Source organism: Bombus huntii, unplaced genomic scaffold (genome assembly GCF_024542735.1).
Source record: "Bombus huntii isolate Logan2020A unplaced genomic scaffold, iyBomHunt1.1 ctg00000061.1, whole genome shotgun sequence".
Taxonomy (NCBI): domain Eukaryota; kingdom Metazoa; phylum Arthropoda; class Insecta; order Hymenoptera; family Apidae; genus Bombus; species Bombus huntii.
Window position 1 is genome coordinate 168548 of NW_026099322.1, and position 22979 is coordinate 191526.

The window sequence follows — 22979 nt, forward strand, 5'->3', positions numbered from 1 at the left end:
CCAAATGAATGAACGAGATGTTAAGGACAACTGACGATAAGTTCTTCTTTTGTCGAGAATTGCATGTTTGTGAATGGTTTGTGGGTGGTTAGGTGGAGAGAATTGAAGAGTTTGGAGGTGACTGGAGGAGTGTTTTGGGCAAGGTAGATTGCAGAATGGTTGCGGTAGCATTGTGTTAATTATGGGTTTGTACATGTAATCTTTGTATGTATCACTACATACAACCTAACGTATATTTTTAATAATACATCAGAGTTTTAGTTATTTCATAGCTATGAATTTTATACTCTATAATCTTGACGTTTTATTTCACAGAAGCGTTTGAATATCCATAAAAATTAAATGAACCAATGTATTCATTATCTTATAGAGAAGATATATTATTTTTAATTATGTTCCAATTATTTATCATGATCCTGATTTCCTTATTCTGAAAATTTGAAAGGAAGTTTTGTAGTTTGATACTTTCAGCGACAAAGGGTCAATATTGCTTTAGTATATTTCGTCACATATACATGTATATCTATATGTCGGAGATGAAAGGACACCGGAACCTTTGGATAGCCCCGCAACATTGCAATCTAAAGTCTACTATAACTGTAACTAAACTATTGTAGTTATTCAATCCGATTGTAATTGTTCGAGATTAGTGACGGTGAGCTTTGGCTCGAGGTGACAGTCTGTTGCCCAACGTAGCCGCGGTCAAGGGATGAACGCTTTGCCTAACAACAGGTATCGAGTAATTCTATAGCTCTCCTTAAAAGAAATATTCGTGGCGACACGCGACAATAAACATTCCAACGGTTTCTGTCCCGTGGCTCGCCACACGCAGACCCTATTCTTCGAGTAAGATGATTGCCAGATGTCGATGCGTCTCCGCAGTACATGTTCGGCTAGCCCGAGGGCCCGTTATAAATCTTAAGGTTTAGTTAACTAAAGTCCTTCAAACAGACAAACAGTCTTTGTCCCAACTACGGGAAGATAGGGGAAACATATTTTTCAACGAGCGGCGTCTCCCACTAGCAACTTTCCCTCGAGGGCGGCTAGCATCTTTTTCTAACCACCGATATGGAAATTGACCAATTAGCAGCAACGCCAATTTCCCTTACTTTCTGAACGAAGGCTTTTCTCGACGAATCCGATGATCTCGTGTCCTTAGACACACCCCATTATAGTTTTCCTCTGTGGCATCATCGGGACGGGAAAGGCATTCTCGCTCGTGATCTCACTGATAAAAGGAGTAACTCTTTACGATCAGTGAATATTACGCGTCCGACTTAGATTTTGTGAGTACGTTCATCTATCATCCCGTCGACCGCGGATTCGTTATTGAACCTAGGATCATTGTCATTAGTTTCTCGAGTACCTAACTACCGCGGTTACTTGTCCGGTTCTATAATAATCGTATTTGCACTAGTCAATGTCTTCTCTATTGCATAACGACAACGTGTAACCCAAACGAAGATTCGTTTCACGCCCCTAACCCTAATTCTAATGTTCGTTCCGACATATATATATATATATATATATATATATATATATATATATATATATATATATCGTATATAAAACAAAATACATCTAAAAAATAATAATAATAAGGAACCTCTGATGGAAATGCCTCCGCAAACATTGTCCGAACGACGATCACCGAAGCCTAGGGAAACAACAAAAAAGGAAAAAACATTAAAATCGCAAAAACAACCATAATATGCGAATATCCAAACTTACGAAAAATAACTCGAAGAAGGAGGTCCTTGTTGTGGGAGAGCAGCGGAATTGCGCGTGTTGCCCGAGCAAACATCGAGGTGATAATTATGCTGCAGCCGCCGGCCCTTGCACGCGCCGAAGAAACACGGGTAATTCCCACGGTACAAAACATAGAAGTTTCTCGCGGAAAAGACTAGATCAGCATGGAATGCTTCAAGCCTCCTAGACGCTAGCTCAGCAGAAGCACAGGACCGATAAAAACTAAGTCGAAATACGGAATTTACATTTTGTCACGTACGATTCCAAGAAACCCAAACTGCAACATCCCGATTCCCACGGAAGCGTACCCCCAGTGGACCACCACCCCGTGGGGGATGGCATTATAAATAAGCGAAGCAACATAGAGCAGCGCTCATTATTATTCTGGTGAACATTCTTATTACGCTCATTATATTTTGTGTTCATTGTTATTACGGATCATTCGTATTACGTTTATTATCCTTGCGTTCATTATTATAGTGATCATTGTTATTACCGTTCATTATTCTTGTGCTCATTATATTTTGTGTTCATTGTTACTACGTTCGTTATTGCGCTCATCATTGCGTTTAGAAATTTTGTATAGTATTTTGCGTTTCGGGGTCTTTAGTTTTTCGGTCAAGAAAAGAGAACCGCGACTAAGTAAAAGAAAGATTTTATCTTTGAAGTCCTCATTTCATCGCTTAGACAGAAACGCGCATTGTAATTGCGGTATTAATCCAGTTAGTAAATTGTTCAGTCTGTATCGAAATAGATAAATAAAGTAAAAGTTGATAGTAAACTATATTCGAGTTCAAGTAATAAACCCAACAAAAACTTCGACGACCACCGGAGCAGCTGAGGTAATGGCACCAGACAGCACCTACTCCTCAAGGTAAGAAAATTAATTTTGAAAATTTCCTTCTTCTCTGATAATCTCGTTGCCCTCGAGAATCGAATTAGAACTTCCTATCATCGATCTCGTTTTATTTTCGTGAACGGTTTTGAAGATAGAATCATTGTTTAAACTTTAAACAAAGGAGTTGTCCGCTGTGTCGGCTTGTGCGAACGGTATTTTCAGCTACTGAAACACCCACTGATCTTCGCATTCCTCCTTCCATTGTTGGCAAAATATTGTCCGTCTTTGGGCAAGGCTTGCGAAATCACACAAGTCCCGCACAGAGAGGCCCATTAAATACATCGTCGGGGTCAATCGAAAATTAAGAGCAATACCGGCATTGCTATTAACCGATATTCTTGCCATCATTGCATGCGATTGTAAGAGAGAAATAGCAGAACAATTTCCCTTCGAAAATTTAACCAAAGGATCGTTCGCTGTGTTGGCTTGTGCAAACGGTGTTTTCGATTATCGAAAACACCCATCGATCTTCGCATTCCTCCTCCCACTGTTGGTAAAATATTACCCGTCTTTGGGCAAGGCTTGCGAAATCACACGAGTCCCACACAGAGAGGATCGTTAGAATCATCCTCGATTATTAAACTCAAAAGGCAAGAAAATCATGGTAACAGAATCCATCGTAGAAAATGAATTGAGTTTCGGTTCTAACGGCAAACTACTACAGCGAAATTAAAAGAGAAGAAGAAGTCAAACGTAAAAATAAATTTATATAAAACAACGAAAAATCTTACATTCCTATCCAATCCAGCAACGCTAAAATATATATATCCGGCTAATAAAATATATATAAAGGTAATAATCTAAGCAATTCTACATTCAAATAAAAATCCGTTTAACGAGGACAAATATTTATTGTTCCCAGCTTTAATCCTCTCCCGTGCCAATATCCCTGCACATAGCAGGTTAGCCGAAAAGTGGAAATCGTTTACCAGTTGCATTAAGCGTCAGTTAACGCTACCCATTAAACGAAAAAAAATAATAAAAAATAAAATATTTTGAAATAGTCCTTAGACTATTTCTGGTGGCAGCAACTACCGTATTAATTAGAAATCTAAATCAGTATTACATACACAATAATATCAATTCAATTTATTTCCCTTCAGATTAAATTCAAACTCAAACGAAAAAAAAAAATTTTTCAGTAAAATTTAAACTTAAGATTTGATCGATTTAAACAAACAAATTGATACGTAACATTAGAGATTTAAATTTTTGGTGGCAGCGGTGGGATCCGCTTCACGGAGGATTAAAGTTGGTTTAAACGGTTCGATTCGCTCCACAAAAAATTAAAGTTGTTACGATTATCGATAAAATATATACCTAAGAAATAATGTCGACTAAATTAGAATCGTTGGACAAAGACATGATCTTGATGTTGTCGGAAAAACTTAAAGCAAAAAAAGAAATCAAGACACCCGTATCATCGCCGATAATTTCCCAAGCGACAATACCGATAGAAGTTAATCCCCAACCAATTAAGTTAAAAGATGCAATAGAGACAGTACCAGTGTTCGACGGACATCGACCCTCGGTATTTCGATTTTTAAGAGCATGCGAGCGCGCACGAAACATGGTTCCTAGGCATCAAGAATCTCAGTTAGTAAAATTATTAACGAATAAGCTTCGCGGACACGCATTTCTCGCCATAGAAGACACAGAAGTAATAAGTTTAAACGATTTCGGGAATAAATTAAAAGATATGTTCGGTCCGGGAAAAACGGTTAACGAATATAAAGGGGAATTAGCTACAATATTTCAACGACCAGGAGAAGATATTTTGGACTACATAGGACGCGTCAAAGATCTCAGACTGGCGATAATGAACGGGGAAAGGTACGAGTACGGCACCGTATTTCAAGATAGGATAGATCGAGACACGAGGGAAGCTTTCGTTAAGGGGCTTCCAAACGAGGTGTATTTACGAGTAAAGATAGCAGGATACCAATCCTTGGACGTTCCGCCGTCGTGGAAACATCTAAACAACCCGGGAATAGAAGAAAATGTTAGAAAAGAAGCAAGAGCAATAATTTGGGAAGAAAAATGCATAAATAAATACCTCGATAGAGATCTAAATCAAAAGAGAGATGCTGATCATTTCAACCAATCAACTTTTCAATGCAAACACCATTCCGTTGCTGTGATAAGGGATAATGTCACGTTAAATAATAAGAGGACGCACGGTGCCATAGACAGGATCATGAGTGAGAAATTTCCTGAGTTACCAAACAAGATAAATAATATTAGTGCCAAAGAACTTTCAGACGAAGCAGAAACTAGGAAATTGAACGACGAGACGACAGGCAATGCTTATCCACTGCATAATATCACAGAGATATTGGACCCGCTGGGAAGTGCGAATTGCCTCTCCACGTTCGACTTGGCAAAGATACAAAAGCAAGACTCCACGAATTTCGTGAATGTCTCAACCATAATAGGAAAAGAGATAGCGAGTGTATCTCACTCAAAAACTTCTATAAAACCATCAGAAGGAAACTTTATCGAACTCAAAGCCAAATCATTAAATTGCAAGGAAGATCACACTATAGAAAATAAAAATATAGCTATCCCTAAATCCAAAACAGAATCTATAAGCAAAAAGGTTTGTAATAAAAATTCAAAGAATAATTCCAAATCTACCAAAAATATTCCTAAACGTTCCATACAAATAAATAATAATTTAATTATAATAAGCACTTCCAATGAAACTATTCATCCTGAAAAGGTAGAGAAAAATAAAGGTGTTGTGAATAAAGTAAATAAAGAAGGAAAAAGGGTAACTAAGGAAAAGGATTCTAAACATTTTCAAGCTGAAGAAACGCAAATTCAACGAGCCCAAAGAAATCAAAAGGGAGAAAATAGGGAATCACCAGTTGAAGATATATATAAAAACTTGAATACGCTAGCCATTGGATTATAATTGGATTAAAAATACTTTATTGGTTACTACATCTAATATTTGACGTAGGTAACATAGTAGGTAGTGCTGATCTTATGATTCCCCCAGGAAAATATAGATGGTATCACACTATACTATATACAAAATATTTTTGGGTTAATATGGCTGCGACACTTTCAAAAATTTGTATTTTGAATGCTATTAGCAAGCAATTGGATAATTGGATCGATGTGAGTAAACTTGCGTCTTGGCGCAAAATAAAAACTAAAATGAAGGAAAGGAACGAAATTCTCCCCGCACGAATTAGTTTTGGACATCTAGCCAGAGAACCTACTGGTGAAGTAATAATCGAAGAGAACATGGAACCAACATACTCAGAATATCTCGAAGATCTGTTCAATAAAATTTACACCGTACAACGAATGGCAAGAGAAAATTTGATAAAATCCAAACTAAGATCAAAGGAATATTACGATCGACGAATCAACCCTCAAGATTTTAAAATAGGAGATTCGATATATTTACTAAAAGAACCTAGTAAAGGAAAATTCTCCGATCAATATACTGGACCACACAAAGTGCTAGAAATCTTGCAGAACCAAAACGTCAAGATTGAAGTAAAAAAGGGATTCCGCGAACGGTGCACTTAAACAAGTTAAAACTAGCGCATAATCGAAATAAACAATGAATAAAGTGATTTCAGTGGGCAACGTAGTGCAGTAGTGTATGTTGTAGTGCTGTTCGTCGAATGACACAGATAGCGAAAACATAAAAGAAAAGAAAAGGAAAATTATTATATGTGCTTCAATTATTGTTTAAATATAAAACGTGTTAACTCAATGAATAATTAACTAGTAAAAGTGAAAGTTACCTTGTGAACAAGTGATCAACATACAAGAAAGTGTACGTGTAAGTATAGGTTATGGATCGTTGTTCGTGGTACATAATGTACGACAGCTACCTAAAATAAGTGAATAAATTAGTTTCAATCGTCTCAGTGCAAAATACAAGGTTACTAAATGTTATAACTATATTGTGGATAAATCAAAAGGAGGTGTGACACTGTTCGTCGAATAATACAGATAGCGAACACCTAAAAAGAAAAAAAAGAAAATTATCATGTGTACTCCAATCATTGTTTGAATATAAAACGTGTTGATTCAATAAATAATTAAAAGAGTGAAAGTGAAAGTTACCTTGTGAACAAGTAATCATCATACGAGAAGGTTTACGTGCAAAATAGGTTATGGCTCCCTGTTTACGGAACACCATGTACAACAGCCAGCTGAAAAATAAATGAACAAATTAACTTCAATTGCCTTAATGCAAAATACAACAGTACTAAATGTTATAACAATACTGTGGAAACATGGCACTGTTCGTTGAATAACACAGATAGCGGAAACTTGAAAAGAAGAGGTTTATTACGAGTGCTCCAATTACCGTTTGAACGTAAAACGTGTTAGTTCAACGAATAACTAAAACAGTGAAAGTGCAACCTACCTCGTGAACAATTAATCACTATACAAGGAAGTGTACATGCATGAATTTCGCAGGTTAATAAGAAGAAATAAAATAGCTGATAAAGTATAGAAAGCGGTTAGAAAATAATCAAGATAGATTAATTGAGAGTTAGTAATAAATATAACCGGAGTAAAAGGATATTTTGTTATGCATTAATCTACGTAGTATTGTTATGTTATTTTGTAATGCCCAATAGCGGTCGCACATACAATGCATTATACACATATTGAATTAAATAAATTAAACACCACCTTTATGACCACAGATATAAGACGATTGAAGGCAGCCGTAGTAAGTATCCAAGGCATATCAAAGAATCGGATGATGTTGTGGGAACGATCCAGGTAAGTGACGCAGCATCGAAAGAGCAGAATCTAAAGAATTACAGACAATGTTAATCTAACAAATAAATTTTAATCATTAATAAGGGAACTAATTCATATCATGCATAAAATAATAACAAATAGCAAGTACAAGCAATAATAAATTAATAGGGAAAATAAGAAAAGTCAATAAACACAGAAATAGGTTAGAAATTAATCAAGATAGACTAACTAAATATTAACAACAAGACATGACTGAACTCGGTGCAAAGGAATAAAGTTATGCTACACGAAAATAACTGGTAACACAATACACAAAACATTAACTAAATTAAACAAGACTTACATAAATGCAAGTCACGTATAATCAAAACAATGACTATTGAAATTCGGTAACAATACAATCCATGCTATCACATTAAAGTAGCACACGGTATTGACACAGACAATATCATGAAATACAAAACAATATTACAAAAACACTACTAAATAAAATTATAATGATTAACAATTAATTAGCTATTTCAACAACACGTTACTGTTGACATTAAACCAACGCCATACCAAAGAGACACGCGAGCGGCCATGTTGAAAAATTCGTCGCACATACAAATAATAGCCAATGCAATGTAATACAGCATCATAATAGCAATGTTAGGTACTAATAAAAAAAAAACAAACAAAAAAAGAGAGAGATAAGGAAAATATATATATAATAAATAACAACTAACATAATCATAACATATTATATATATTATATTATATACAGGGATACAGTCTTCGTACAAAGGAACAGGTCCGAACGAAACTTATAAAAAAAAAAAAAAATAAAAATAAATAATATATATATACATTAACTATTTTTGTATGTGTGTGCAGAACGGATGGCGAATTCATCAACCATTCTCTGAACGACGGAGGAAGTACATGTAGGTGTTGTCCAGACGTTTCACGAGGAATCCAGAGAGCATTTTGAATCTCTGCAGAAAATCCTCCCATGCATGATCGTTACAATAATCTGACTCATCTCGAAAGAAATTTTTTTAGTCCAAGGAATAGCAATCCGCACCGTAGAACTGTAAGGCACCTGTACGCCACCCACGAAACCAAATACTTTTGCTATCCACCTGTAAACAAACAACATTTATAACTATACATATAATTCTCACTTATATCTACCAATATATATATACACGCATGTTGTAAAATAGGCGATATTTATAACACTCACTTCCATTGATAATGCAAGTGACTCATAAAAATAAGCCGTCATATTTATTATTACACGCACATATATATATATTCAAAGACAAGCTATATTTGTAATATCTATTCCTATTGATAATATATACTTATATATTCATAACAATAAAACAAATCTCATCTATACTACTTACCAATACGTATGCATATATGTATATAATTATAACCCAAGTAGCATTCATAATGTAATATCGGAAAATAAGGATAGAAATTTTTTTTTTCGATTACTTACAATTTATTAATATTAAATTGAATATACAAATATAAATTGGACAGAGAACGATATTTTTTTAACGGAACTAAATGCAATACTCGTATCTATATCAAATAACTTTACAGTTATTTGATCACTCTCGTCACAACGAATCTAACACACACACTCTCTCTCTCTCTAACAACTCTATCAATTCTCACGACTCTACTTTTCGACAACTCGAAACCTCTAACGACTCTACTCTTCGACAACTCGAAACCTCTAACGACTCTACTCTTCAACGATTCAATTAGCTCTGACTCTCGCAACACACTCGCTTTTCGACTCGCATACTCTGACCTCTCGGTCATCGCTCCTTGAACCCGAAACCGTCCTTCTGCTCTAGCGTTCTTTATTGTTTTTTCTCATATCTCTGTAAGAACTAGGTGACTTTAGTCACATAGGCGCTCTTAAATGTAAACGAACCACAGAAGGACGACGTACACGGTTTTTTCTATTTTCAACCGATCTCTAATTCAAATTTATTCTACGATATTACAATAATATTTATTTTCACTGATAACATGTACGTAAAACCTAAAATAAAACAAAGGTTTTAACAATAAGAAAAAAAAGAGAAAAAAATACATATAAATATAAAAATTTTCTTTTTCTATATATATATATATATAATAATAAAAGGTTATTCTTATTTCTAATAAACTCGAAAGTAAAATGACAAATGACAACATTATACCATGATATACCGACACAAAGACGCACCACACAGAAGAAACTAATAGAGAACGCTTTAAGATTGGCAAACTTACCGCCCGACGAATTTGCATACACCATAACCAAAACCCAGGACACATGGCTCTGATCACAGGAGAAGCGGTCCATATAGTCGAATGCATTCCGGTACAAGTAAAGGTACGACATACAACAGAATGCTACTCGGAGCTATCCGTTTGGCAAGGGAATCACACCACAGGAACTCCGCCCGGACGTGCGCCAAACGTGGCGATATTCAGCACCATCGTCGTTGGCCACGAGCGGAATAAATACCCAAAAAGACCTCGACGCACTACGGGACCACGTCATGTTCCCGGCAGAAAAATCTGCAGTCTTGAACACATTGGCCAGAGGAGCGACAGGAAAAACAATCGTCCCTGGAACAGTAAACATCCTGGGAATGATGGACGAAAACACATTAACGACAATAGCGAAAAATACCGTATCAAGCTTATGGACTGGTTTCATGGAATTTGGAACTGTCAGTGCAGCAATATTTGGAATACTCGTAATGTTTAAATTAATCAAGACGATAATAGATATAGCCATATACGGATACCAGTTACGTGAAACTTACGGATGTGGAATCGCCCTATTAGGAGCAATATGCGGATCAGTCACCCACCTGCTCCTATACCTCAAAGGAAGACGAAATATCGATGATCAAACATCACAACCTCAAGGGATATCGATAACACCGGTAGTCACTCAACAACCAACGACATCTACGTCCGCCTTGAGCGAACTCAGAGACACCACCAGTCAAATTTCCTTTGGAAATTTGAACTCCAAGGGCGGGGGTGTCACGTCCCGCGCTCCGCACGCGCCGTAACAAGAACAAGAAAACCATTCTATACAAAACGCGCGAATAAGGATTTGAATGCACAAACGAACACACGGCGCTACGAAACTAAAGGAAGGATTAACAAAACGAGGGCGACTAATAGATCCAACCAATAAACAAAACACATATACACACAACTCTAAATAAACCTACCAATAACCGACTTGCAATTTGAAAACTTGTGGTTCAATATAATATAAATCCAACCAGTATAAAATAAAATAAATAGAACCAGTTAATGGATTGAACGAGTTACGAACCAAACAAATAAACCAGGAAATAAGAATAACTACAAAAGGGGAAATAATTGAAACGCCAGGAATACATGTATATATAAATATATTTTAATCAATCAACTTGGAGAGTTACATATAAGTATAAACATATATGCCAGACATGTAATAAACTAGTAAATATTAGAGACAGTACTTCCAATACTATGCAACAAATACAATATTATCAATTTATGAAATATAAGTATATATGAAGTCAAAAACTAATAGTCTAACGAATACATAAAACATACAATATTGTATTATTAAAGAAATAAAAGTTACATTGTCAGAAACATATATATATGTGTGCGCATTCTACATTATTAAATCAAATTAGTAATCTAAGATACATACTTAAAACTAGCCTACATTCCGGTAAAGAGTTATAAAATAAGAACTACATTACGAAACATGCATGTCTCTACATAAATATATAAATAATCTATATTCTAAACTAAACCACTACTAATAATCTACAAAAGAAATAGAACACACAACGCAACACTTGGGACGAATATAGGTACTAATGTTTAATCTGATTTTCTGTAATTTTGACAGTTTTGTAATCTTTTATTTTTATATTTTTATATTTTCTATATCTTTGTGCTCTTGTATTTTTTATATAATTCTATATTCAAGTAACAGTATAAAAAGGATACGAAAAGTATGGAATGGCAATGCATGTAACGGTACGTGAATGTTACGCGTGCGCAAGATAACCAGGAGAGGTTGTATAGGAATCAAGAGGTCGTTGGACAAAGAGAACGTTTTTTAGCATTACGTTATGTTTAAGACATTCATATATTCTGCAGATATTAGTTCCTATCAGTATACCCACGTCGTTATTAACAAGATGTTTATGTATTTCCATTATCTTTGTTCTAAAATTCACTGTTATTTTGGGAATTTGTTAAAAAATCTCTTAATCCTTTTAGGAGATGTATCACTCTAAACTGAGATCTAAACTCAGATCACAGGTTTTTTTTTATTTTATAGATTAGATTCACAATTTGTCCAGTTTGGACATTTGGTAGAATTTTTTAGCTGTTAGATTATTATGTGGGTAGCTACCCCCAGTGGGATACCATCTTCGTGTTTGTTTGGTTGTGTCCTTTGTGAGGTCTGCTAGGTATTTCCCTTTCAGCCTTCTATCCATGTTTGAGGTGTTGATCGTTTCCGCAGCTAGCCAGTTTGGCTGTGTTCCTATTCTTTCTTTGTATTTTTCTGCGTGTCTGCTAATTTTCTCTTTGACCATTGGTATTCCCAGGTCCTTCCGTATGCCTTCGTTTCTAACGTACCATGGGGCGTTTACTATTGTTCTAAGAATTTTAGCTTGTACTGTCTCTATTTTGTTTATATGGCTCATTGCCGCTACCCCCCATAGTGGTATTCCGTACGTCCAGATTGGATTTATGATCGTTTTGTATATTTTTAATTTATTTTCTATGCTTAATTTGGATTTTCGACTTGTTAGCCAATGCATTTGTCTCCTTGTTGTCTGTATTTTGTCTATTATTGATTTAGTATGCTGTTTCCATGTGAGTTGTGTTTCTAGGTGGTCTAGTCCTAGGTATTTGACTTGCCTTGTTTGCGGTATGTGCGTGCCGTTCAGTAGGATGCTTGATGGTGTCTGTTTTCGCAGTGTGAGTGTAATATGGTTGCATTTATCGGGGTTTGCTTTTATTTGTTTATCTTGCAGCCACTTTTCTATTTTTGTGATATGTTCTTGTAGTAATTTGACTGCTATTTCTGGGTTAGTGTGCCTGACTAGTACAGCTATGTCGTCCGTGAGTGTCAGTATTTTGCTATTGGTAGTTGTTGGTATGTTTTGTGTATAGTATTGATCCTAAGACGCTTCCTCGCGGAACCCCTGCCTTGACGTCTTTAACTTCAGAGTATGTGTCCTTGATTTTTATTACGAAGGTTCTGCTGCTTAAGTAAGATTTTATTAATTGGTATATTTGCTCCGGAAATTGTTTTCTGATTGTTTGTAGTAGGCTTTCGTGGTTTATTTTGTCAAATGCTTTATCTATGTCCATAGAGAGGGCTGTACAGTATTGTTTGTTTTCTAATGCTAGTATTATTTCTTTAATGAGCCTGTGCATGTGCTCTATAGTGGAGTGTATGTTTCTGAATCGAAATTGGTGATCTGGTATTAATTTTTCCTTCTATATTATTGGTTTTATGCGGTTGCATATTATTTCCTCTAGTATTTTGGAAAACACAGGAAGTAGTGATATTGGTCTGTAAGATGCAGTTTGGTGTGGTTCTTTGCCTGGTTTAGGTAACATTATGTCCTGTGCTAGTTTCCACAGTTTAGGAAAGTATTGGATTCTTAGTATTGCATTGAATATTATTGTCATTAGTGTTATCGCTTTTGGCGGAAGGTTTTTCAAGATTTTACCATTGATTAGGTCGATTCGTGGTGTTTTATTGTTTTTTGTTTTCTCGATTATGTTTCTAATTTCTTGTGCTGTTGTTTTAGGTATGGTATAGTGGTTGTCAGTTGAGGTACTAGTGGTAAACGCATCCTCGTCCGTATGACATTTGGGGTTGCTGTTGTTGATATTATGTGGTATAAATATGTTTCAAAGGTGGTTGGAAAATTCTTCAGCTTGCTCTTCGTTGCTTCTTGCCCATGTGTTGTCTGCCGTCCTGATTGCTGTGACTAGTTTTATTGGTTTCTTCTTTTTTCGTGGCTTTCCATAGGGAGTAGTTGGAGTTCTCGTGAGCAGAGAGTGACTCTATGAATTTTGTGAATTCGTTATTGTTGTGCACTTTTATTTTGTTTTTTATTTCCTTTGCAAGTTTGTTTAGGTGTTTTTTGTTTTCTCATGTTCTATGTTTTTGCCATTTTGCTTTCGCTTTTCTTTTTTCTCTAATTTTTTCAAGTATGTCTGATGGAATTATTTTTGTTTGTCTGTTGGTTGGTTCAGGTATAGTGGTTGTCCATGATGCTTCTTGGATAGTTTCTGTCAATGGTGTTACTGCCTGTTCGACGTGTTCGGGTGTTTCCAATGGGATGCTGCAACTGGTTTTGCTCTCGATTATTTCTTTAAAAATTTGCCATTTGGTTGTTCTGTTGCATAGTGTCCCTGGATTGCTATAAAGTATTAATTTGTTTCTGTAAGCAATTGGGCTGTATGCAATGAGGCTGGGTGTTATTTTTAGTTTATTTGCGTTTAGTCCCTTTGTAACTGCAAAATCGAGTAGGCCAGGTATTTTGCTCAGGTCTGTCGGCCAGTATGTCTTCCTGTGGATAATATATTGAGGTTGTTGTTAATGTATTTTTCCAGGGTTCTACCTCGAGGTGTGGTAATTCTTGATCCCCATAGCGTGTGGTTTACATTGTAGTCTCCCGTTGCGATATACTTGTCACCTAAGTGTTGAAAGTACTCTTCCCACGTTTGTGATGTCATTTTGTGTCGCGGTGGTACATATACTGCTGACAACTGTAAATGGTTGCTGCTAGTTTGTACAGTAACGGTGGTTGCTTGTATATATTCCTTACTAGCTTGGCTGTGTTAGTGGTGTTTAATGTCGTTTCTTATTATTACTGCGGTCCCTCCGTGTGATTTTCCTGAGGGATGCTTGGTATCATATATTGTGTAGTACGGTATTTTTATGTAACTTTTTATAGTGAAGTGTGTTTCCGATACGAGTAGTATGTCGATATTATTATTATACAGGAATGTTTTAGTTTCTAGGGCCCTTTGTTATAGTCCGTTAGAGTTCCATGCTGCTATTTCAAGCATGTCCATTTTTATTTTTTACTTAGCAAGTTTGTGAGTAGTAACATGACTGTTGTTTGTTGTACTTGTTGCCTTAGTATTGTGTTTTTCTCACTTACCATTTTTCTTAATATCTCTGTACCTTTAATGGATTGTTTGAGCATTTCTTTGATTTCTGTATCGTCTTCGGTGTTGTTGCTTTGATTCTGTTTGTTTGTGGGCGTTGTTTGTCTAATGTTTTGGGTTACTTGCGCGTAGCTGCGGTTTCCTTGGGGATCGGTGTTTCCGTTTATAGCTTTTGGTTCATTTTGTGCTTTCAATGTTGGTAGTTGATCTATTGCCAAGTGGTGGAAACTGTTTACGTTGTGATTGTTTTCTGATTTCGCATCCTTTATAGCTGGCTGGGTGGTTTCCATTACAGTTGTAACATTTTACTGTTAGGGAAGTGATACATTTACACTGTACATGAGAGTGTGTGTGTAAGGGTTAGAGGGCGTCAAGGTCTTAGTGGAGACAAAAGACTGTTGCCAGATGTTAGAAGAATCTAGCATAGTCGGTTGGCGACCAGCGTGCGTGCAAGACGTTCTTCAGAGAGTAATATAGATGTATAACTGTTGTGTGGGAAATATAGTCAATAATTTGTATTCCCAAATCCTCGAATTTCCTTAACATGGTAGCAGAGCGTGGTTACTAGTTTTGCAAGATATTTAGTGCGTGGTTACGATCTTGCGAGTGAGTTTTCAGTAAAGAAAAAAAAACTTTCAGAGGAAAAAATATACTTTGAGCACGTAGGAACGCTTGAGTAAGAAAAGAAAAAAAGAAGAATCAATTAAAATGGAGAGATCGGAAATCATGATACCTATATTCGATGGTGAGGATTATGGAATGTGGAAGCAAAGAATCACGATGTTTCTCAAATATAAGGAATGCGAGGTTGTTACAACTAGAATGAAGAACGAAAGAGACGATGAAGACTGGGACAAAAAGGATTTGAAGGCGATTAATATAATTTATAGTGCAATATCGAACAGACAATTGGAGTATGTTAGGGAAGGAAAAACGGCGTATGATATAATAAAAAGGTTCGATGAAATGTACTTGAAAGAGTCGACGGCACTGCAGATCGTATGCAGAAGGAGATTGGAAAACATAAGACTGGAGAACTACAGTGATTCAGCATCATTCTTTAACGATTTTGAGAAATTAATCAATGAATTAAAAAGTGCGGGCGCACAAGTAAGTGAGAGGGAAAAGCTGAATTACATGCTGAATACGTTACCCGAAGAATACAGCTACATAGCGGACATAATAGACGCATTGAAAGAAGAGGATCAAACGGTAGCGTATGTAAAAAATAAAATAGAGATAGCAGAGAAGAAAAATAAATCCAATCGAGGAGAAAGGCAAACCAACGCCTTTTCTGCAAAAAAGGAAGGATGCTTCAGATGTGGAAGATTAGGACACTTTGCGAGAGAGTGTCAAAATGGCGTTCAAGCGGGAAGCAGTAACGGCTATTGGCATGGGCCAACACGTGGTCGAAACAGAGGAAGAGGGAACAAAGGCAATACGAGCAGAGGACGTGGAAACTTTCATCGTCAATCAAGAACCGGCACGGGCGAGCATGGAAACTCAAGAGCAGGCATATGGACAGCAACGGCGCACTTAGTAAACAGCGCCGAACGTAGTGGTATGAGTAAAAAGGAAAGATGGCATAGGATGCTAGGACACGTAAATTTTAAATATTTAGAGATTTTGGGTAAAGAGCAACTAGTGACTGGCATACCGAATGAATTTGAAAAGGAACTTTTGAAATGTAGGGTGTGTATAGAAAGCAAAATGCATAACTTACCTTTCAAAAATAATCGAACTAAGACTAGGGAAATAATGGAAATTATTCATACGGACGTATGTGGTCCCTTTAAGACTACCGGATTCAATGGAGAAAAATATTTCATTTCATTTATCGATGATTATAGTAAAATAGCTAGGATCTATTGTATAAAATCAAAAGATGAGGTCTTTGATTCTTTCGTACAGTTCGTAAATGAAGCCGAAAATTTAACGGGCAAGAGGTTAAAAATATTAAGATTCGATAATGGTAAAGAATATTTAAATAATCGAATTTATAAATTTGCTAGGGATAAAGGTATAAGAATAAATAATTGCCCAACATACGTACATGAATTAAACGGGACAGCGGAAAGGTATAATAGAACAGTGATGGACATGGCGCGTTGCTTGTTAGCGGAAGCGAAAGTACATAAAAGGTACTGGCCGGAAATAGTTTGTACAGCGGCATACTTGAAAAATCGAATATTAGCGAATACTATAGAAAGAAAGACACCTTTTGAAATATTCTTCGGGAAAAAACCAAGTGTTAAAAATCTACATCTATATGGAAGTAAAGTTTTTGTAAGAAGGCCAGAACAAAAAAGAGTTTCCAAATGGGACAAGAAGGCAGATATGGGAATTCTATTAGGATATAGTGAAGTAGGATACAGAGTCTTATTAGGTGGGAACATAACAATAGCTAGACATGTAGAGGTCATAGAGACAGACACTAAATGTATCGGTTTTGAGGAAAATTCATTAGAGGCAGATAGAAATGATAGCGAAGATAACTATTCATTGGATGGTATGGATATGGAAGAGTTAGAAGGTAGGAAAGATGAAAATAATAGTAGTATTGAAAGCTCAAACACTCCTAGGAGATCTACACGTATTAAGAAAACTCCAGTAAGGTATCCAGAAAAGGAAAATATTTGCGAGATTCATGCAAATTATTGTAAAGTAGATATCCCTCGTACATTTGAGGAGGCGATTGGTTGCGAAAATAATGAAGTTTGGAAACAGGCTATGGATAAGGAAATAGAATGTCTCTATAAGAATAAAACTTGGAAATTGGTAGAAAGGGTAAAAGGCAAAGAAGTATTAGATGTAAAATGGGTTTACACGAAAAAAATCAGAGGACAGGTATAAGGCTAGATTAGTGGTAAGGGGATTTCAACAAAGAAACGTAGCCGATGACATATATTCTCGAGTGGCGAGTAATCAGACCTTTAAGATATTGCTATCATATTGTTGTCAAAATGGATTAATAATTGAGCAAATGGATGTAGAAACTGCCTTTTTAAATGGTGAAGTAAGCTCGGAGGTATATGTAAATCAACCAAAGGGATATGCGGACGGAACGAATAGAGTTTGTAAATTATCGAAAGCGCTTTATGGGTTAAAAGAAAGTCCGAGGGACTGGTATGAGTGTTTTGATAAGTATGTGACGAGATTAGGTTTTAAAAAGAACAATATAGAGCTGTGCCTATATACTTATGGAGAGGGAGAAAATGTTGTTTATTTGTTAATATACGTAGACGATTTGTTGATTTGTAGTAAAAACAAAGGGAAGATACAAAGTGTAAAAAAAATTATTAACTGATAAATTTGAAATGAAAGATTTAGGTGAAGTAAAAGAATATCTTGGAATAAATGTAGAGTATGATTATTTAAAAAATGAAATGAGATTAAGCCAAAAGAAATACATAGAATCATTAGCAAACAAATATAAATTACATAACAGCAAATTGTACTGTACACCTATGGAGACCAACTTAAAAATTGAAAAAGCTGAGATAAATAGAGAGGACATTGGATACAAGAATTTAATTGGCGCATTGCTGTATATTAGTGTAAATACCAGACCCGATATAAGTTATAGTGTGAATTATCTGAGTAGATTTCAAGATTGTTGTAACGAGACACATTTTAAATATGCCTTGCGAATATTGAAATATTTGTACCGGACTAGAGATTTAGGGCTACATTATAAAAGAAATGAAAAGTGCGAAACGATAGATTGTTATGTGGACGCTGATTGGGCAGGAGATCATATAGATAGGAAATCGACTTCTGGGTATGTAATTAGATGGTATGGAAATGTAATTGGATGGAAGTCTAAAAAACAAAGGTGTGTGACAAAAGCCTCGACGTATGCAGAGTATGTTGCTCTATCGGAAGCGGTGAGCGAAGTAATGACTATCAGAGAACTAATGAAAATCTTCGATGTAAATGTAGACGATAACCCTGTAAAAATCTATGAGGATAACTCTGGAGTAATGAGTATAGCAAAATACGGAACTTTTACAAAAAATTCTAAACACATCGAAGTTCATTACCACTACGTTCACGAGTACGTAAAGGAAAATAAGATAAACATAATAAAAGTAAGTACAGATTGAAAACACTGCGGATATTTTTACGAAGGCACTGTGTAGAGAGAAATTTGAAAGGTTTAGGTCATGGATGAATGTAAAATAAGAGAAATGTAAATAAAGCGATAAATGTTAAATATTTTGTTAATTCGACAAGTATGTAAATAAAATTAAGTGTACAGTATAAATGTAAGGAGGCGTGTTAGGGAAGTGATACATTTATACTGTACATGAGAGTGTGTGTGTAAGGGTTAGAGGGCGTCAAGGTCTTAGTGGAGACAAAAGACTGTTGCCAGATGTTAGAAGAATCTAGGATAGTCGGTTGGCGACCAGCGTGCGTGTAAGACGTTTTCAGAGAGTAATATAGGTGTATAACTGTTGTGTGGGAAATATAGTCAATAATTTGTATTTCCAAATCCTCGAATTTCCTTAACATTTACTTCATTTATTTTCCCTACGTATGGACAGTGTGTTGTTAAATGCTTCGTATCGTATCTTGTCATATTGCTTATTGCTCTTGTTTGGTGACCAATTTTTGCTAATTCGTCACTTAATTTTTTTTGTGTTAGTTTTTGAATGTAGTCCTCTTATAACTATTTCGTAGCTCCTTTCCGTTTTCAGCTGGTATGTGTGGTACACAGCGTTTTTTCTTTTAATTCTTTTATCACTTTCCTATAATTTTCTGGGGTGTTTATTTGAATTTTTACTTGTTCTAATTTTGTTTGTTTTATTGTGTAGTTTTCCTTCCGAACTATATCGTTTAGTCGATCAATAAGCGGGTCTATTATCTGGGCGTCGACAAATATTGGTGGTGGTTTTGTAGTTTGCGTTGATTTAGTTGTGTTTTTGGTTGTTGGGTCGTCTATTTCTTCCGTAAGTGAGCTGAAGGAGTTTCTTAATGGTAATTCTTGCAGCCATCGCTGCTTTTCTGTATCTGAATTTCCTGTTATTTTTCGTTTCTTGTTATAACTTGCCACCTTCCAGCTTTCATCCTGTTGGGTTAATTCGTTATTGGTAATATTCTCTTCATTGTTTGGTATTGTTTCCATATCAACTTCGTTTGTAGCTGAGCATTCCTGTTCTTCGTTTATTGGTTGGCTTGGTTTTGATATGTTTGTTGTTTTATTTATGTAGTATTGTTCGTCTTTGTTAATTATTTTTATCGATGGGATGTGCTTTTTCATTTTAGTTTTGCTTGTAGTCTTCTTAGTAGAAGACACGAGTTTCCACCATTTAGCTATGGGCGTTGCCGTTCGTAACTTTCTCTTCCCCACTTGCCGCACTTTTTCTGAAGCACTGTTTTACACGTCCGTTTAGCTCGGTTGCTCTGGCAGAACTCGATTTACAACATTGAGAACATTTATATCGAAAATTCTTTCTCGCATGAAGCTTCTGTATTAATACAAAAGGCACGAATTAAGATATATGATTATTCACAAGTATTAGAGCACTTGCTGATCTTATAGATTTTATAGAAAATGTGATACATGATTGACCAAGATTATTAAGAAAATGAAGTTTACATCCGTATGAGATTAACGATCCGAAATACACACTTTGTGAAAATTCGTGACAGTTGGAGGAAAAGTAATGAATTAACGATTATGTGACAGCAATTAAAATCCGTCGATCTAAGGTCTTTATTAAATTAAATAGTTCAAAATCGTTTACATATTAGGTGATCCCATAAGTTTTTGTGTATATATTTATACACTTTTGTGTATATATTTCATGTGTCGATTTCTAAACATACGGCGATAAGGGACCAATGCACTTGAGCTTAGCTGATCGAGAACAGGCTAGAGTAGATCTTCGTGGGCATAAGATCGTAATATAGTGAACACAGTGACTTCTAACAGTAAAAAATCACGAGTGAAATGCGTATCCATTTTCGACATCTCATGTTATATGAATTTCGGAAAGAAAGTTCGGTAACAATTGCCAGGAAAAACATATGTGCTGTTTACGGAGAAAATGCGCTTTCATCTCGCACCTGTAGGAAGTGGTTCCAACGTTTTAGAGCTGGGAATTTCTGTTTAGAAGAGGAGGTACGCTCCGGGCGTCCTCTTCAGACAGACGGAGATAAAATTCGGGATCTTGTTGAAAAATCACCAAGTTTGACAGTTCAAGAGATGTCAAATGTCCTGAAAATACCTAAGACAACGATTCATAGGTGTTTAAAAAAAATGGGGATGGTGTCAAAGTTGAACGTTTGGGTGCCCCATGAACTTACGGAACGGAACCGTCTTGAACGAATGACAGCGTGCATGTCATTAATTGCACGTAATAAACGTGAACCATTCCTTAAACGCCCCTGGTAACTGGTGATGAAAAGTGGATACTTTTCGAAAACCCTGAACGGAAACGTAGCTGATCCCAACGAAATCAGCCACCTGAACGCTGTGCAAAACCAGGGTTACATCCACGTAAAGTTCTTTTGTGTGTATGGTGGGATTATAAAGGAATACTCTATTTTGAACTTTTATCTAGTGGTGATACCATTAATTCAGACAAATATTGCGCTCAGTTGGAAAAATTAAGGGAAGCACTAGCTGAAAAACGGCCAGGTTTAGTGAATAGGAACAACGTTATCTTCCATCACGACAATGCTAAACAGCATGTCGCGAAAAGCGTTACAAAAAAATTGTCTGAATTTAATTGAAAAATTTTACCACATCCCCCATATTCCCCAGATTTTGCCTCATCTGATTACCACCTGTTCAGAGCATTACAACACTTTTTAGTAGCTAAAAAATTGGAAAATATTGACACTCTCAAAAATAGCATAGAAAATTATTTTAAAGAAAAACAAGAGAACTTTTATCCAGACGGAACCTACCAGAAAAATGGGAAGAAGTTGTACAACGAGAGGGGGATTACATTTTTTCATGAAACTGAAAGGTATGTAAACGATCTTAACATATATAACCTCTCGAAAAACGGCACGAACTTATGGGATGACCTAATAATTAAACAACTATAAATATATCAAAAGATTATAATAAAAGAATGTAATAGAATATCTAATGTCCGTACTTGTAAATACAACGAAAAACGTAACGTGTAGATTGCAGATGTTTATGAATGTAAAATTTGCGAAAAGCATATGAAAGTTATACACATAAAATATACAAATATTGATATATGCACGAAAACTATGCGTATATGCACAAAGATATGTACAATTTATGAGTAATATGTCTAATATTGATTTATTAACGTTATGTGAATTGATACAAAAGGATATTTAACAATTTCGTTTTAAATAAAAATCTATTTATGACGACGCGCCAAAATTCGCATTACGATAAATTACGATAAATTATAAATTGCTTTTCCGTATCTGCAGCACTCGAATTGTACAAGTAATGTGTGCGTTTGAGGGCCCGACCTTTTGGTCGACCGCGCCATACCTGCAGTAAAAACGCATACTGGCTTCGCATTTAGATGTTCGCGTTCGACTTGGGAATGGCGCGCATAGACTTGCCCTCTCCTTGCGGATCATTGGACAAGTTAAACCTACCCTTTCGGGCGGCAGCTCGCTTAGCTGGCGCCATGCGATACCTGCCACCATATAGCTCGGTCCCAGCAGGTTGGCTCTCCAGCCGATTATTCCTGCTCGACAACCATTTTGTATGCTTACCGCTTGCACCGACGGTCACAGGTTTCCTCTCCAGCTCGCACGCTTCGTGCTTTTTTCTGCGCCCCGGTTCTTCGTTACTGTTGTTTTCTTGGTTCTATCTTGTTTATTGTTCTATCTTCGATCCAGTGTTCTGTTTGTTGTATCCGTTTATTTCTTCGTTGCGATTCTTTGTTTGGTTGTTGTTGTTGTCTCTATAAACTTGAAATATAAATGCAATTTCCTTTTAAATACAGTAACGAGGTTTATTCAATTTCGATAACATTGTATTAGTAAGATATCGAAGCTAGCAACTTTTCGTTGAAGTTTATTTTATATTTCTTAAATTATTCGGGTAAAGATAACTCCACACTGACGGCCTATTGTCCACAGACAGATGTCGTAGTAATCGGCGGACAATGTCTGTCAGTGAAACTTAAGGCGCGTACGGGCAGACTACAGGCGTCTGTAGACATTGCCTGCCGACAACACATGCCAAAACATGTATATAAACTGCCTGCAAGCAACGTCGCTTGTCCACTAGAAGTTTGCCGGGTATCACTGCGTATCGATGAGTCGAAAATGCCTTGGAGATGCAACACACGGATCGTTTAAATCTACCTGTAATCCAATCAAGCTAGCCTAAAAAAAAGACAAATTCAAC

General features: G+C 36.1%; 2 protein-coding genes across 2 annotated transcripts in view; one reads left to right on the forward strand and one right to left on the reverse strand.

Moving 5' to 3' along the window:
- The window catches only part of LOC126875970 (venom serine protease Bi-VSP-like), a 57835-nt gene that overhangs the window by 29142 nt on the left and 5714 nt on the right, over window positions 1-22979 (reverse strand). The gene's annotated exons all lie outside the window — the stretch shown is intronic.
- The window catches only part of LOC126875979 (omega-amidase NIT2-like), a 56273-nt gene that overhangs the window by 25454 nt on the left and 7840 nt on the right, over window positions 1-22979 (forward strand). The window lies entirely within an intron of this gene.